This window comes from Corvus kubaryi, unplaced genomic scaffold, assembly GCF_017639235.1.
Source record: "Corvus kubaryi isolate FWS band 111438036 unplaced genomic scaffold, C.kubaryi_AGA036_p1.0 split1-131, whole genome shotgun sequence".
In the NCBI taxonomy this organism is placed as follows: domain Eukaryota; kingdom Metazoa; phylum Chordata; class Aves; order Passeriformes; family Corvidae; genus Corvus; species Corvus kubaryi.
The window spans coordinates 17419075-17434262 of NW_024582073.1; the positions used below are offsets into that span (position 1 = coordinate 17419075).

Below are 15188 nucleotides of genomic sequence, written 5' to 3' on the forward strand. Positions count from 1 at the left end.
TGATTGCCAGGACAAAGTTAGTTTATTGTCTGTTATAATGCATCCTAGGAGATGAGCCATGATGTGTACTCCATTTGAAAATGGGGTGGGTTTGTTTTATTAGTTTAAACTTTGCCATATAATATGGAAACAATGAATGGTGGGCAACTTGTTCTAAAAATTGTGTTTGTATGGAACAGGTGCAGACAGCACCAGATTGTTGCATTTGGGTTGCGTATGAATCCAAATAGATAAAACCCAAGTTCTCCATTTATTATGTTTAGATTTAAAGATCTTATGTGTGTGTATTAGTTAGGTTTATATTGCACCAAGGTAAGTTTTAAAACAGAAAATCATGTGTGTATGCATATTCTTCAACATGATTTCTAGCTTGTAATTATTGCCTAACACATTTAATACTTCTGTGCCCTTCAGCTCTGTAACACTGTCTCACGGTAAGTAAAAGATTAATTCTCTTACTTCATCCCAAAAGGCAAAGATAGTTTTTGTCATTCCAGTTGTACACTTGCATATATAATAGATAAAAGTAATTTATTTTTCTGCCTATTCTAGATAGTGTCACGTAGAACCTAATATATACTCACAAATCTGGAATCTCTGTCAAAATACTTTACAAGTCATTTCCTATCTTGTGTAAAATCTTCCCACAGCCACACGGGGAATTTGCTCATGAAAAAGTCCAGCAGCCATATGGTAGGTGGCAAATAATACAGTAAAACTTTCTCTTCACAGAAACACAGGTGTACTTCCAGAAGTAAGGTCAAGATCTTCTGAAAGAAGGGAAGAGTGTTCTAGCTTGCTTTTAGAGTGCCTAGTGTTTGTATCACTTAAATCTCAGAGTTTTGTGACTCTGCAAAGGCTCTCTCTAAAATCTGAAGATGAACATATTATTATGTAGGAACTGATTATTCACTTTCAACAGAACCTTTTCTTTCTGCCACTTGGCATATGCCACTATTAATATCCTTAGGATTCTTGAAATGGGAGGACGAGGCAATAGTGGTGACCCTTCCCACCCATCCCACCAGCTAGTAGTGCTGTTCATATTTACTGCCACATATGGATGTTATGGCAGAATCAATTTTACATCTACAGAGCTGCAGGGTGCTGTATCTCTTTCTGAGGCATTATCATGCCAGCTTTTCTTCCTAGTGATGCTTTTCCACCTTCAGTACAAAGCTGGGACTTGAAAATAAAGTTAGAGGTTTATTTTACCTGTTGACCGTCTGTACTGTATACACACTGAAGCGATGCAGGCAAAATTCAAACTTACTAAAGCTTCTGTCAAAATCCAAAGGGGAAATAAATGTTTGATGTTTTACACATCCAAGCTTCTCCTGTTTCTCAGTTTTTGGTGCTTAGTTTACTTGGAAGGGTCAGAAAATTCAAAACCTAAAATCCGTGGGGCTATTACACTTTCAATAATTATCCACTCAACACTGGAAATTTCAAAACAACATCACCTGATCTCAAAACAACCTCTCATCCTGAGAGAAAATAGCTGAGAACTTTTTATGAGTTTAAATGTACTCTTGCATTGTAATTTGGAGGATAGGTGAAGTGACACAGGAGAACAGGAGGCACATACTAATCAGAGAACTGTATAAATAATGCATGTTATATGCACCTGAGTGTTGATAGTGCTTTATGAGCCCACCACAGAGGCAGTGGCCAGCTGGGTGGACCAGGAGCCACCTAGAAACAAATAAGGTAGCTGGGGCAAATGAAAGTCAAGAAGTTTCTCACATTTACCCACTTAACCAATCTAAGTAAACTCCTAGCAACAAAACAGTTCATGAAAATATTACAACAGCAAGTTTCAGGTTGACTTGCTAAAGACATCTCTGGAAAACAAGGTAGTTGCAGAAGTCATTTAATGTATCTCCACACGTTGGTGTTTGAACAGAAGTGTACAAGACTCTTGGGGTGGGGCAGTTATGAGAGATTATACCCCTGCAAGAGTCTCACCAAAGTAATATTTTGGCAATACAGACAGGAGTGTTGTCCCTCTTCCCTACCCCTCTTCAGCAAGCCATGTGTCTCCTCTTTCAGGTGACAGACAGGTGTCCAGAAGGCAAATCTCACTGCGTGAAAAAGATGGGAGGTGTTTGCCTTCACTGATTTGTCTGGCTATCAAGCTCAATTAGCAACCACTGGGTCCCAAAGCAAGGAGTGAATGCATGCTTTGCCATGGTTTGTCTTCATGCCAACCTCTCTCCAGTGATACACTATTAAAAGTGCAAATCATGAAGCGATCAGAGCAGGGACCACAACATGTACTAGAAATGTGGCAGTTCACACTTCATAATTAAATTGACAGCAAGATAAAATAAGGGCTTCTTTTATAAAACGAAAATGAAGAGTACAGGATGGCAAGAGGTAATCTGCCTTTTACTAGAAGTAAGACCTGAAACATGAATTCTTGTGTTTGTAACTGGATAAGATCCTGTTCAATGCTGATGATATAATATGTGAATGTTGGATGGAAATAAGATGATTTACATTTATTATATGCCATGCAATGTAATGATTACCTAAAATATCTTTCCTTTGTCATGATTTAAAAACAAATCATGTCAGGGAAAATATCAGAAAAAAAAGATTTTGTGAAAACTGGGTGTGTGCATACATATTATCTTACAATGCTTACTGCTTATGAGGATATAGAAAACAATCTCTTTATTCTCAAGATAAGTTTAAAGTATTAATTATTTTGAATGTTCTTTAAGAAAAGTGGTACTTCCAAAGGACTTACGTTAGAAAATCAGGAGTTTCTAAAACAACCAACAATTCTTTTTGGGCTTCTTTTTTAGCTAGTTGTGCATACTTAGATGAGTGTAGGATTTACCCTAAAATTGTTAAAACTATGTATGTTTTGAATGATAATTAATTTCTAATATAAATCACAGTATTTACATTCCTGATCCAAAAGACAAAAAGAAGTTACAGAGACAAAGTATTATCCATCTGTAGATATATGCCATAATATAGAAACATAGAAAATGTTTTTTTCCCCAATGCTTGTATTTTTCATGCTTTGTTTTTCTTACTAGAGTGCTTCAGATCAGGATCTTGGTATCTGATTGTGGAACAGCTCCATGAAGAGAGATTCCAAGCAGTGCTTCGTAGACTAGCTGAGAGCCTGTGGGGCAGAACGCTCATTTGGATAATGAGATAATATCAACATCAGGTCTTAAATAGGAATCTCCAACATCAGAGTCTTTACCACCACATTCCTTGCTATTAAATTGTTGTGGTCTGTTTGGTGTTTCCTTGAATATATTAAATCTTTTCGTCCTCAAGAACTAGTGTGATCTTGATGATATGATTAATTTGACAGCATTTCCAGATTTCTTAAAAAAACCCCCAAGCCAACTGGATTAGCTCTAGGCTAGTTCAGAAATATATCACACATTGCCATCGTAAATAAATTTGATTTTCAGTACCTATACATGTGTCCTTTGTTCACCATCGTAATTCTGTTACCCAGCTAAAAACTGTGCTTCGCAAAGCATAAAATAGGTTTTAAAAGGATGTAAAAATGAAAAAAAGTTCTTTTAATCTGTTTACTGTTCTTCTTGACCATGCAATTCTATCACGTTTTTAAACTTTAACTTTTTTACGTGTAATGGCTTGAAATGTACTTGATTTTTGTTAATGAAAGGTGGAATTTTCTTCTATTCCCTTCTCTCAAGAAATCATGGCTATAAGATACCATGATGACTCATTAGAATATTGAGGTAGTGATATTGCTCAAACAAAGTGGTATAAAATGATGCATAGCGGTCTCTTTATGTTACACTGTCATAATATCATTATTGAAAAATTCTTCAGTGAAATAGATTCAAATGAGTATTTCTTAATAAGAGCCAGTTTTTATATTTTTGAAAATATTTATTTTATTGCAGAAATTGAAGTTTTGACTGTGTTGCAAATTTTGGTATCACCACTTCAGTGTAGATACATATAAGTGATACCCATGAAAAAAGGCAGTCTTAACTCTCCATGTAGTGTTGGGCTCTGAATTGAACGTTACCATTTAGGAATAAGATGTCAGAATTTTAATGAATAGTTCTGATGAAACCACCAATTTAATGCTCAGCAGCAATAAAAATTGAAAATTGAATGTTAGGAATTATTAGAAAAGAAATAGAGAACAAAAGAAACTGCATAAATCTCTACAGAGTTCATGTCCCCTCTTCTTAAAAAAATGTAGTGGAGAACTGGAGACAGTTCAGAGAAAGGAAACAAGAAAAGTATGGAAATGCCTTCACATTTTTTTTTTTAAGTTTTGAAGAAACTTTTTTTAAGTTTTGAAGAAAATAATAGGGAGACTACTGCTTCCTTACCTCTTTCCATCAAGATCTAGATGTCTATGAGTTCAGCATGTAAGCGGTTCAAAGCTACCTTGTTTTTCCTTATGCAGTGCGTATTTAGGTGTGCAATTTGTTGGTGTATGTTATGTGTGCTGTGAGTTAGCAGTGGCTAAAAAACTACGCAAAAAAATCCATGGAAGAAGATCCCATTGAGAAAAATTAAATACAAAGATACTAGTGCTGGCATAGGAGATTCCAAACACATCTTCTGGGAAAGCCGTGACTGTGTGTTCTCATACCCTTCCCTAGGGATCTGCTGTTGATTACTGTCAGAGACTGGCTCCTGGGCCAGGTAGACTTTTGCTCTGTGTAGGACCATTCCTACGATGTGTAGCAGCACCAGAAGAATTTATCAGGGGAGGAGCTGGGCTGTTTAGGTAGTTTTACTGAGAGCAGATGGTACTTCTTGAATCTGAAGAGTTTATGACTGTGGGATAAGCTTATGTGTTCACATGTCAATGCTTGATATGAACTAAATCTTAAGAAATCAGGATGAACACAGGATGAGAGGAAGAATCTGTGCTTCTCAGGACTATTGCTGCAGGCTGGCTGAACAGAAAACAGACTGGGGGCATGGGCAAGAAAATGACATGAATAAACCTCTCTGAAGTAGATAACTGCTGGCTTCAAACTCTCTTGTAGCCTGTGGTGAGTGGACATGATTTTAACTCCTTTCTCCTAACTTGATAATCACAGGCTTTGAAAGAGTGCATAAAGAGTAATGTCTTTACCACAGTGACTTGCTATGAAATGTAAACAAATGCTACCTTTTACTTGCTATCTGATAAGGCTGATGCAGATAGATGCTTGTTTCTCACACCATCCTTTTTAGGTGGGTGAGAAAGGCCAAAAGCATGGAACCCAGCCATACTGCAGAGCCTCAAGGCTGGTAAATGTGCCTGAGCATGCTATTTATCAGTGTAGGTATAACCAGAGTGCCTTTTTAGTGTCTTTTTAGCCCCTTCTACCCAACTGATAAGAGTGGGATAAAGTATAAGTATAGACTCACTTGTTTTCCAGAAAAGCAATAACTGTGATTCTGGTTCATATTAGAGCAGCTTGAAAAACTGCCCTGCTCTGGCAGCCCTCTGGACTTTATGTCCAAACTTAGATCATATGTGTTCAAGCTTATACCTACATATAACTACACAAACACTTGCTCACTTGAAGTAAACCCCTGGGCTGCTGGGCACAATTATATCAGCATTTGCCTAAGTTCAACATTTATGTTCCTTAAGAAATGCTATTAATTTTTGCTTTTTCTGAAATTTAAACAAAAACCTTGGAATTTCAAAATTTACTGAGAAATGGCATTTGGGAATTGCTTTATTTGAAGTCATCAAAAGAAATCTTTATCAAAGACTTCAATGAAATCAAACCAGTTTGTTTTGCCTTTATTATTTCTACTTTCAAGTGATAACATATTTGAAACATAGTATATAGTGATTTAAGTGATGAGGTCCAACTGAAATTATGTAACTTCTTAGAAGTAGAACCAAATAATTTTCTTTAATTTTTTTGATGAACTCAATACATTTCTACAGATCATTGAGTCAGCACTTGCTAATGAAAAGCAGTTCTTCTGGAACTGCTTCAAACAGTCCTTGCAGGGTATAAGACTTTTAAAATTCCAGACTGTAGATAAAAGCCCTCCTCCTCTTCCTAAAAAAAAAAAGAACCCTTTTACTCTAAAAAGCAAAATTACTCAAACTAAATAAATGTTTATGTTTTTGTGCCTGAATGTCACACGAGTGCCTGTGAATATAGTCTAACACATTTGACAGTTCTGCTGGTCTGATTTAGTACTTAATTCTGCTTTTATTTTTTTTATCCCCCAAATTTCTGCACAATATCTGCTTTCATCCTTACTTATTAATACTGTCTAGAGTCTGTGTTATATTTCATCCCATACAGCAATGCTCATAGGAGCATTTTGAAGTTAAAATAACTTTCCAGCATCAATTTTATACTCTGCTGTATTATAATAACTCTTTCATCTTTGTTTTTAAATGCTATTTTGAAAACCACAGATACTCCGGCTTCATACCTTGCTCACCAAAGGAACAAAGACTGAACACTGCTTGGCTCCAAGTGTCAATCAGGACATAACAAGTTAAACAGCAGTCAACACATTGGCAGATGAGTAACACCGAGTGGTTACTAAGCAGTGCCGAGTGCTGTTTGTCCTACTCTACCTCAGCAGCTTAATGTGTTTACTTATTCATCTGCATCTGTTAGGGTGTAGCCAATGTCAGTTATGGGTAATTCTCCCAGTAGAGGCAAGGTTTTGGGGCTCATCTTACAAAACCATCCAGACCTGGAGGATATTACTGTGATTAAACTAATTGATTTCAATAGGTGCTAATCATGCAGGCTCTGGCAATGCAGGGTGATGAAAAACTTTAGTGTGCCCTGTCCCTTGGACAACAAATGTGTATCACACTTCACCCAAATTCTATCAAGATGAGATTTTTTCCCATCACAATTTGGATATGTGTTTGGTTTTCCTACAGCTGTACCCCATGCTGAGTGGATTCACTTTACCAGTCTCAATTTTCTACTAGGGAATAGCCTGTGGATAAGTTAGGTTTTCGTCAGTGTAAGGAGATGTTACCATTTAACGCCTATTACAGGATATGATTAAGCAAATGGAAATGACCTAACAAGTTGTCCCACGTCTGCTAAAATACTTACTCCAGTGGTAGTATTTACTGTGCCCTGACTAGTCAATCTGGCTGTGGACGTGGCATTTTGCTGTTTCATGCTTGGTCTTTCATTGGGATGGGTCTGAACACAGAGACTCCACTACTCCCCTCTTCGTGCCATCAGCAAGGAGTGGGTGAGCAAAGGATGTGGAAAGCAGCACCATGGAGAGACTGGTAAGGAGCTAGGAATCCCAGCAGCCTGTAAAGGAAGGGACATAGGGAGCAGGGCAGGACAGGAGCCCAGCCCACTTGCTCCATGCACCTGCTGGTGCTCACCTGCTCCATGTTCTCACCCTGTTGTTTTTATTTTTTTCACCTCTGAAAGACATTGTGAGCATCCCCAGGACCATCTCATGTGCTTTACTCCCTTCTCATCTCTGTAGAAACAAACCACTTGCAGCTTGTCAGCCTGGGTCCTGTGTCTTATATGTTGACTGTAACTTTTATTTAAATGACTGAGCATGAGTTGGGATTTGCACCTGTGTGTGGGGGAAGAGGGTCCCCAGAGATGCTATATCTTGGGAAAATTCTCAAGAGCATAATGTAGCATTGCTATTCCCTCTCATTTGGAATAGCCTTTATTTCACCACAGCTTTCATTTCAGTCTGTGCTGCCAGATGAAGGATGCAATAAGCCTGATTAAATTTCCATGATTTATATATCTGCAGCACATTGAGTCTATAATTAAGACAATGGGGGACAGAGGCCCCAGCTGTGATGTACAAACAGAGACCTTCACATGTCAGACAAGAGAGAGATGTGTGAGAGAATACAAGTTAAGACTGATACAGTATTGATCAGCATACTGGGTGTTAGCCTGTGTATATTAGTGTCTTCTTACAACTCTTGGAGCCACATCAGAAGAAAAGAGGATTAAGGTGGGTTCTCCAGTAGCTTAAATTTGATTACTTTACTGAATTACAGAGAGATGTTAAACAAGAGTGTGTTGGGAGAAAGCTGATTGAAATATAGGTGCCTGTGGTGGAGGCTGATATCATGAACCTGGAAAAAGAGAATGGGGCCATGGTGAGGACCTGCAGGTACCTCCATGGAAAACTGGAGGAAGAATCAAGAAGATCCTCTCACTGACCCACTTAGGGAAGAGGAAATGACCAAGCCAGGTAAATGAGGGCAGGATTGCATGATGAACAAGAAAGCTAATTGTGTTGAATGCAGCTGACAGATCACAGAGGATGGGGAAATAGCAATGCTCAGTTTTGGCTGAACACAGTTCTGGAGAGAATAATTTGAAAGGGATGAGAGCAGGAAGCTCATCTACATATAACAGATGTGTACCAGATTGCAAGTAAAATACAAGAATATCTGTGAGGTGAATTTGTACACAATGCATTACAACCTCGGGATGAGCAAAAGAAAGAATGTAGGAATATACAAGTCAGTGTGTGGCTACTTTGTAAACTTGTTTTCAGATTGTGTTGTTGTAGGTACCAATCTGACAGCAACTGAAGTATCAAAGCAGCATCAAATGAATATGTTCCAGTCCCACAGTAACAGGCATCTTAGTTTCTACCCCTGCTTGTCATGGGTGGCCATGGCTTTCATGTCAGAAATCCCTTACTCCTGGTCTCTGTTAGCAGTTTTAACAGTGAGACAGATGTGTGATCCTATCCTTGACAGATAGCAAGACCCACAGTAATTGGAAATAAATGGAGAAACCAGAGAGGGTTATAAAAATTAAGTAGGTTTAAGATGAATACTTCTTTTCAGCAGCTGAGGAGGAGCTCAGAGTGACCAGATAGCATCTGCTGAGAAGTAGGAGGATTTCCTCTGGGTTTTAGGAAGGGGAAAATCTACAAAGCAATGGTGAACTGTTGTGTACCCCAGTTCAGTCAGTGAGGGAAAAAACCCTACTATGTTTTCTCTGACATGTCTTGGGATACAAATGGACAGGCAGTTTGGCCATAAACAACTCCATGGCTGGTGCCAAGCACGGCTGCTTTACATCTTTTGGGGGTGAATAACCCAGTTGCATTTGTGTGCCTGGCAGGCTTCTCCTGAAGGGTGCAGGGCAGGTGTATCCCTTCCCATGGCCAGGCTTATGACACCAGGTGTACTATGCAGCCCTAAAGGTCGATGGTGGGGTGAGTGGCAGCTATCCTAGGTGTCAGGAGGTCCACAGGGGTAAATAGGAATCAATCACAGTGTTGTAGCAAGGTTTGGGTCACACAACACCTCCTGTGACATGGATGCCTTTCATGCTGATGCTCAGTAACCCCAGCTCAGATGTCCCCAGTGCATCTGTGATGACAGCAGCATCCTAGATTAGCCCAACTAATTCGGGCTTTTCTGTTCTGGGGTATTTCTCCTTTTTGCCCCAGGCAGGCTGATAACAGGAGCTGGGAACACCTCTGCTATTGGTCCCCTGTCCTCCTGGCCTGCCTCTGCCCCAACTGGAGGAGTGGGTGAGCACGGCTTTTAGGATGCCGACAGGCCAAGCACCTTTGTGTAAGGCTTTCAGAGGTGCTGCTGGAAACAAGACGATGAAGGGGACGAAAGGGCAGCAGGGACATCACCCCTGCCGTCTCCCTGGGGCCAGGCTATGCAGCAGCTGAGGTGTTACTGGGGTCAATGGCAGTGGCAGAGAGATCACGGCCGTTTTCCCCTCCTGTTGAGTGGCGCATGGTAAGAGCAATGAGTTCCCTCCCCACCTCTCTGCTGCGAGCAGCACGGACACCCTTCTCTGCAGCTCGGCGTTCCTTGTTCATTACCATCTCCTTACCTCCACACCTGTTTGATATTACATATTCAGTTTGGAAATACTGTCCTTTTTGTCCCGTTTACACCATCTGTTGACACAATCCCGTGTGTGTCTGGGTAAGATCCAGCTGGCACACGCAGGAGGTGAACACATTCACATCTCCCGAACTTGCTGATTCAGGGAGGGGAGGCGGGGGGACGCACACGCTCCAGAGCCCCACACCCCGATAGCGCCGCAGCTGAGAAGCCTATCATTGCCCTCTGTGATAGTGCCAGGCGTTATCAATGCACAGCCATCCTTTCACCCCCGCCTGCCCTCCCCGCGCCCCCGACGTGCCTGTTGTAATCAGGGGAACAATGGCAGAGGCAGAGTACCCGGCACAAAGACAACAGCTGCACTCCCGGGTCAGGCTTTGCAGCCTCCCCGCACAATGGCGATGTGTGTAACCCCATCCCACTGCCCGCCTTGGAATAATTTATTTATAGATGCAATATCTCTTTCACTGGCCTATTTAAGAATGTCTTCTCATAAATGCATGGAAATTGAAATTATTCTCTGCTTTCCCCACAAAAGATTAAGGTATCTGTTCTGTACAGATAAATAGCACAATTTTGGAGGGGAAGAGCGAGAAATGTTGTTGGAATATATGCAATAAAGGATGAGGAGAAGTTGATTAATTGTGATGTGTGCATAATTTAAAATTAAATATATTTCATTATTAGTGTCTTTGCAATAACAGGCACATGTTCAAAAATAGGAAAGAAATATTGAAGCAAGGCAAAAAAGCCCTCCTAGGCAATGAATGCTAGTCTTTCCCTGCAAGAGATGACTGGTTGCCTCTTTGGTAATAAAACCTCTTTCACCCTCACAGACTGTGAACATGAGCATCTGCTTAGGACAGAGAATTTTCTACCATGCAGGAGACAGTGAATCATCTCTCACATGAAAATATGGTTGGTTCAGCACACTGCTTGCTTCTCTTAAATACAGCATGTGCAGCTTACATATCATCTAAACGTGTAGCATGACACAAGATCAGAAATAAGGACAATCTCTGAGATCTCTAAAAAGAACTAAAACCAGTAAAAAGTTTATTCTGATAACTTCCTATAGTCAATAGTTTCAATACCCTCCCTATTTTTAATGGCATCTCTTTATTTTTTTTTTCTCTTTATTTTCACTACAACTAAGTTTAATTTTGTCTAAATCCTGATCTCTGAATGCAAACAAGTAGCAGCTTAGCACTTTCCTGTGTTAAAGGAGTTGCTTTAGGGATCAGGAACTTGGAGCGCTTCATCCATGCATGTTTTGTGTGTATGTGAACATATCTGTGTAAGGAAAGCATGACAAGATAGTCTCCAAATAGGAAAAAACTCTGGTGCTGCTAAACACTCTCCAGACCCCTCCATCAGATTTAAAAACCAACTAAAAGCTCCTTGTGATATGAAACACACTTTATTGGTCACTCTGGAAGGAATTTTTTTTAAATGAAAAACACCATATGTAACATTATCACTTGTTCTGTATAAAGTGTGCTGGAAAAATGCATGGCCTCTTTATATCATCCTCTCTTCCATCTCCTGCAGTCCACAGGAAAAGCCTCCTGACTGGCAGCTGTTTGACTGCCCTATTATCTGAGCCTGAGTCCAGTCTGGCTAATTACAGTCACTGATTACTAAACACTGAGCAGCACTGTCACCTGCCTTAGCCTGACAGGATTATACCATCTGTGCCACATGGCCAGGGTATGGAAAGCTGGTGAAAGGTCACAAAAAGGGGCAAATAACCCTTAATGGGAGGTAAATGTATGTTTACAGACGTGACAGCTGACTGTCATTAGGGTATATATACGTATTCACAGCTGAAGATACTTCTCAAGGAAGAATAAGGGGCATACGAAGTGTGGCTTTGTCAGACAGTTGAGTTTTTTTCTGCCCCAAAAATAGGTGTTATTTACTGGGAAGAGACTAAATACACTTCTGTCAGACACAGTGGAGTATCACAGGACCAAATGTTTTCTCTCCTTACCTCCCCAGACTTTGTCTGCCCAGAAGCAGCAGTTTAGAAAACCTGATCTAGTGAAGCTGGTGCAAGCCTTTTTGCAGGTGAACTGCCTGCTTTAAAGGAGCTCATTGGATCTGCTCGATTTGTATTTGCAAAGGCACCAAAATTAACCCCACTGGGCAATGAAGACTGGGCTACTCTCAGGGAGCAGTGCAGGAGCCATAAGCAGAGGGTTTCCCCTCTCCAATACCCTGCTCCAGTCCTTGTCTTGCCTCCTCATACCTGCAGTGCCTGCATGAACACTGCTCCTTCCTGCACCTCGTCTCTCACCACTGCCTACACACTTGTACCTGCCCTCTGCTCTGCCCAAGCCTCTCTTATGGCTGTTGCTTTTCTTCCCCTGCATGCTAGAAAGTCTTCTTTTTTTTCCCACGTACATGTGACAATGCACCCTTTTCACAGAAAGCTTCATGTATTACCTCTTCCTTGTTTTATGTCTCTGTGAATTTAGGTTACGACTCTCCAAAGGGTATTTGGCAACTTTTTTCTATGTATCTGGGCTGAGCCCTCCTGGGGTCAGCGAGACATAGTGTTTATTTACTGCCTCGCTGGATCATTCCAGCTCAAATCTGATCCCTCCTACACCTTGGAGGTTATCTAAGTTATCCTGAAATCACCATTATTTGTTGGCTTGGAAATTTTTTCTTGCTTACACCAGTCTCTGGAGCATTTTGCAGGCAATATACTCCCAAGAGCATCCATAAAGTGGCCTAAATCTGACAGTATATGCCTCTGGGTCCCCTCAGCTTGTCCAGGACTGTTATCTGTGGAGAGGATTGTGGTGCAAAGTCTGACATGGTCTCAGGGTTGTCAGTCTTCTGTTATCAGCTGCTCAGTGACTTCCACTATAACCTGCTGTGGCCACTCCCCCAGGTTTGGGGACTGGTGGCAGTGGGTAGGGAGCATCCTCCTCCTCACTGTATTCTGCTTGAAATATGCATATTTTTTAGCCAGAAAAACAAGCAGTCTGTGCAACTGGAAGCAATTTATTTCAGCTAAGTCATGGTGTCACACGCTTACTACCTTGCTTTTATTCTCCTTGGGTTTCTTGCCTAGGCATTCTCTTTTGCTGTCAAATTTGGATTATGTTTCTCCAGTTGCGTTCAATTCGTCTGGTCATTATTTACCAAGTATTTTAGTATGTGATTCTAAGATAGATGTTCAATGAAAAAAGATGACTCCAAATGGCCTTGCATACATCAATTCACACCTTAAAGAAAAACACATGAATCCCCAAAAGGTGCATATATAAGTCATAACTGAAGCAGTCTTACCTTTAATGGAGTGTAATCTTTTCAGAAATCAAAATATAATTTATTTCATGTCAAATAGGTGACCAACATTTGACAGCCATGGAGTACAGGAATTTTTCAAAAGATATCAAATCAGGATGTCTAATGTTCCGAGCTTTCATAGCTGATCTCTGTGGTTTTCTAATAGTTGCTCTGTTTTGGTCTTTTTTTCTGGTGAGTTGTTTAAAATTGATCTCAGAAGCAGACACGTTCAAAAACCAACTTCATATACGCCTGTGTGTACAAGTGTATGTATACTAGGCTGCCAGTGGAGTCAGCCACCGACACTTTGTGGGTGGCATCACCACCCAGGCTGGGACTGGGATACTGGAGCAGAGGTATGCAGTGATGATCCAGAGGACTGGGAGGAGAGGAGCGAAATGAAATTCAGTAGAACAAAATGCATGCATTTTTTCAACCAATGTTGTGACTTTCTGTTGGAAACTGAAAAGGAGCACAATTGGCATGTGATGGTAGACTTCAGTCATTGGGGTGCTACTGATGAGCTGTAGCTGTGGAAATCTCAGGTTGATTCTGAGACACATCATTTCCAGGGCAGATAGAGAAATACTGTTAACTCATTTGGTTACCAGCAGTTACCCTTTTGCCTCTTGACCCTCCTCTGGGTGAATACAGGCAGGCCTGGTGCTGCCTATGAGCCTGGTCAGCCATGCCCAGAGCAGATAAGTACGAGCTGAAGTAGGTGTGGAAAGCAGTTCTTAGGATCAACAGGGGACCTGGCAGCTTAATTTGAGAGAGACACCTTAGGGAGTGTAGCTCATTTAGCTCCTCAAGACAAATGCCGAGAGAGAAAAAGATGTGATTGCTCACTCTAAATTTATCAGTAGTGGCAAATGCCAGAGAGGGAGAGGAACTATTTAAGGTGAAGGACAATGTTGGCCTAAGAACAAATGAGTGCAATCTGGCTATGAATAAATTTAGGCTGAAAATTAGAAAATGGTTTCTAACTACCAGAGGAGTGAGTTCTCAGCTTTTTAATAGGAATTCAAGGAAACCCAATTCCTATTCGGTCCAATTTGATAATAGTATTAAAAAGCTGCCTGTGATAGGAGGGAACTAGTCTATGGTTTAGAAGGTCTCCTCCATCTCTGAGCACTGATGGATACAGGTTGACTCAACTGGAATTATATTAAGAATTTTTAAAAGGACTGAAATTGTCAAGAGAGTGTTACAAATTTTTGATTCTTTGGACTGTAATGTCTCCTCTGCATTTCTCTGCCTTTTCTACACACCTGTGAGGATAATTCCACCCCCTCCTCCCCATTTAATCACACTGGGGTATTATGAAAACACCCTCACTGTGGTATTATGAAAATATAGTATTTACTGTTTGTGTAGCACTCAGGAGTGCTGTGAGGATGAGTACCAAAGGAAAAAAAGCTGCGCTGAAATTAATAATTTTGGCTACACAGCTAGGTTTGAATTACATCTAGTAAATCATGCCTAGGGCAACACACTGAGTGAGAAGAAAATAAAATATTGAATAGTTGCTCATTAAGTGAACACCAGCTATTTCATGAACTGAATGAGGCAGGGTCCCAAGGAAAATACAGTATGTGATTTTGTAATTGAAGATTAGAAGAGGGCTGAATTAAGGTTGCACAAGATTTTCCTTATGACTTTCCAACATCAAAGACCTGGACAACCAGGGGATCAGGCCCAGCTGCATGCGTTAATGAAAGGCAGGTCCTGCTGGACCAACCTGATCTTCTTCTATGACAAGGGGACCTACTTAGACACTGAAGTGCTGGAGCAAGTCCAGTGAAGGGCAATGGAGCTGGTGAAGGGTCTGGAGCACAAGTCCTATGAGGAGCAGCTGAGGCATCTGGTGTTGTTTAATCTGGAGAAAAGGAGGCTTGGGGGGGACCTTATTGCTCGCTACAACTGCCTGAGAAGAAGTGGTAGTGAGGTGGGAGTTGACTTCTTCTCTCAGGTAAAAAGTGATAGGCCCTCAAGCTGAACAACAGGAGCACCTGATTGGATATTTGGAGAAATGTCTTCACTGAAAGGG

At 40.8% G+C, this 15188-nt stretch overlaps 1 long non-coding RNA gene across 1 annotated transcript in view; it reads left to right on the forward strand.

The window, feature by feature from the left end:
- Positions 1-15188, forward strand: part of LOC121676561 — a 124729-nt gene that overhangs the window by 12116 nt on the left and 97425 nt on the right. The window contains exon 4 of the long non-coding RNA XR_006020506.1: positions 651-7255. This is a non-coding gene — a long non-coding RNA (uncharacterized LOC121676561). The remainder of the gene's footprint in view (positions 1-650; positions 7256-15188) is intronic.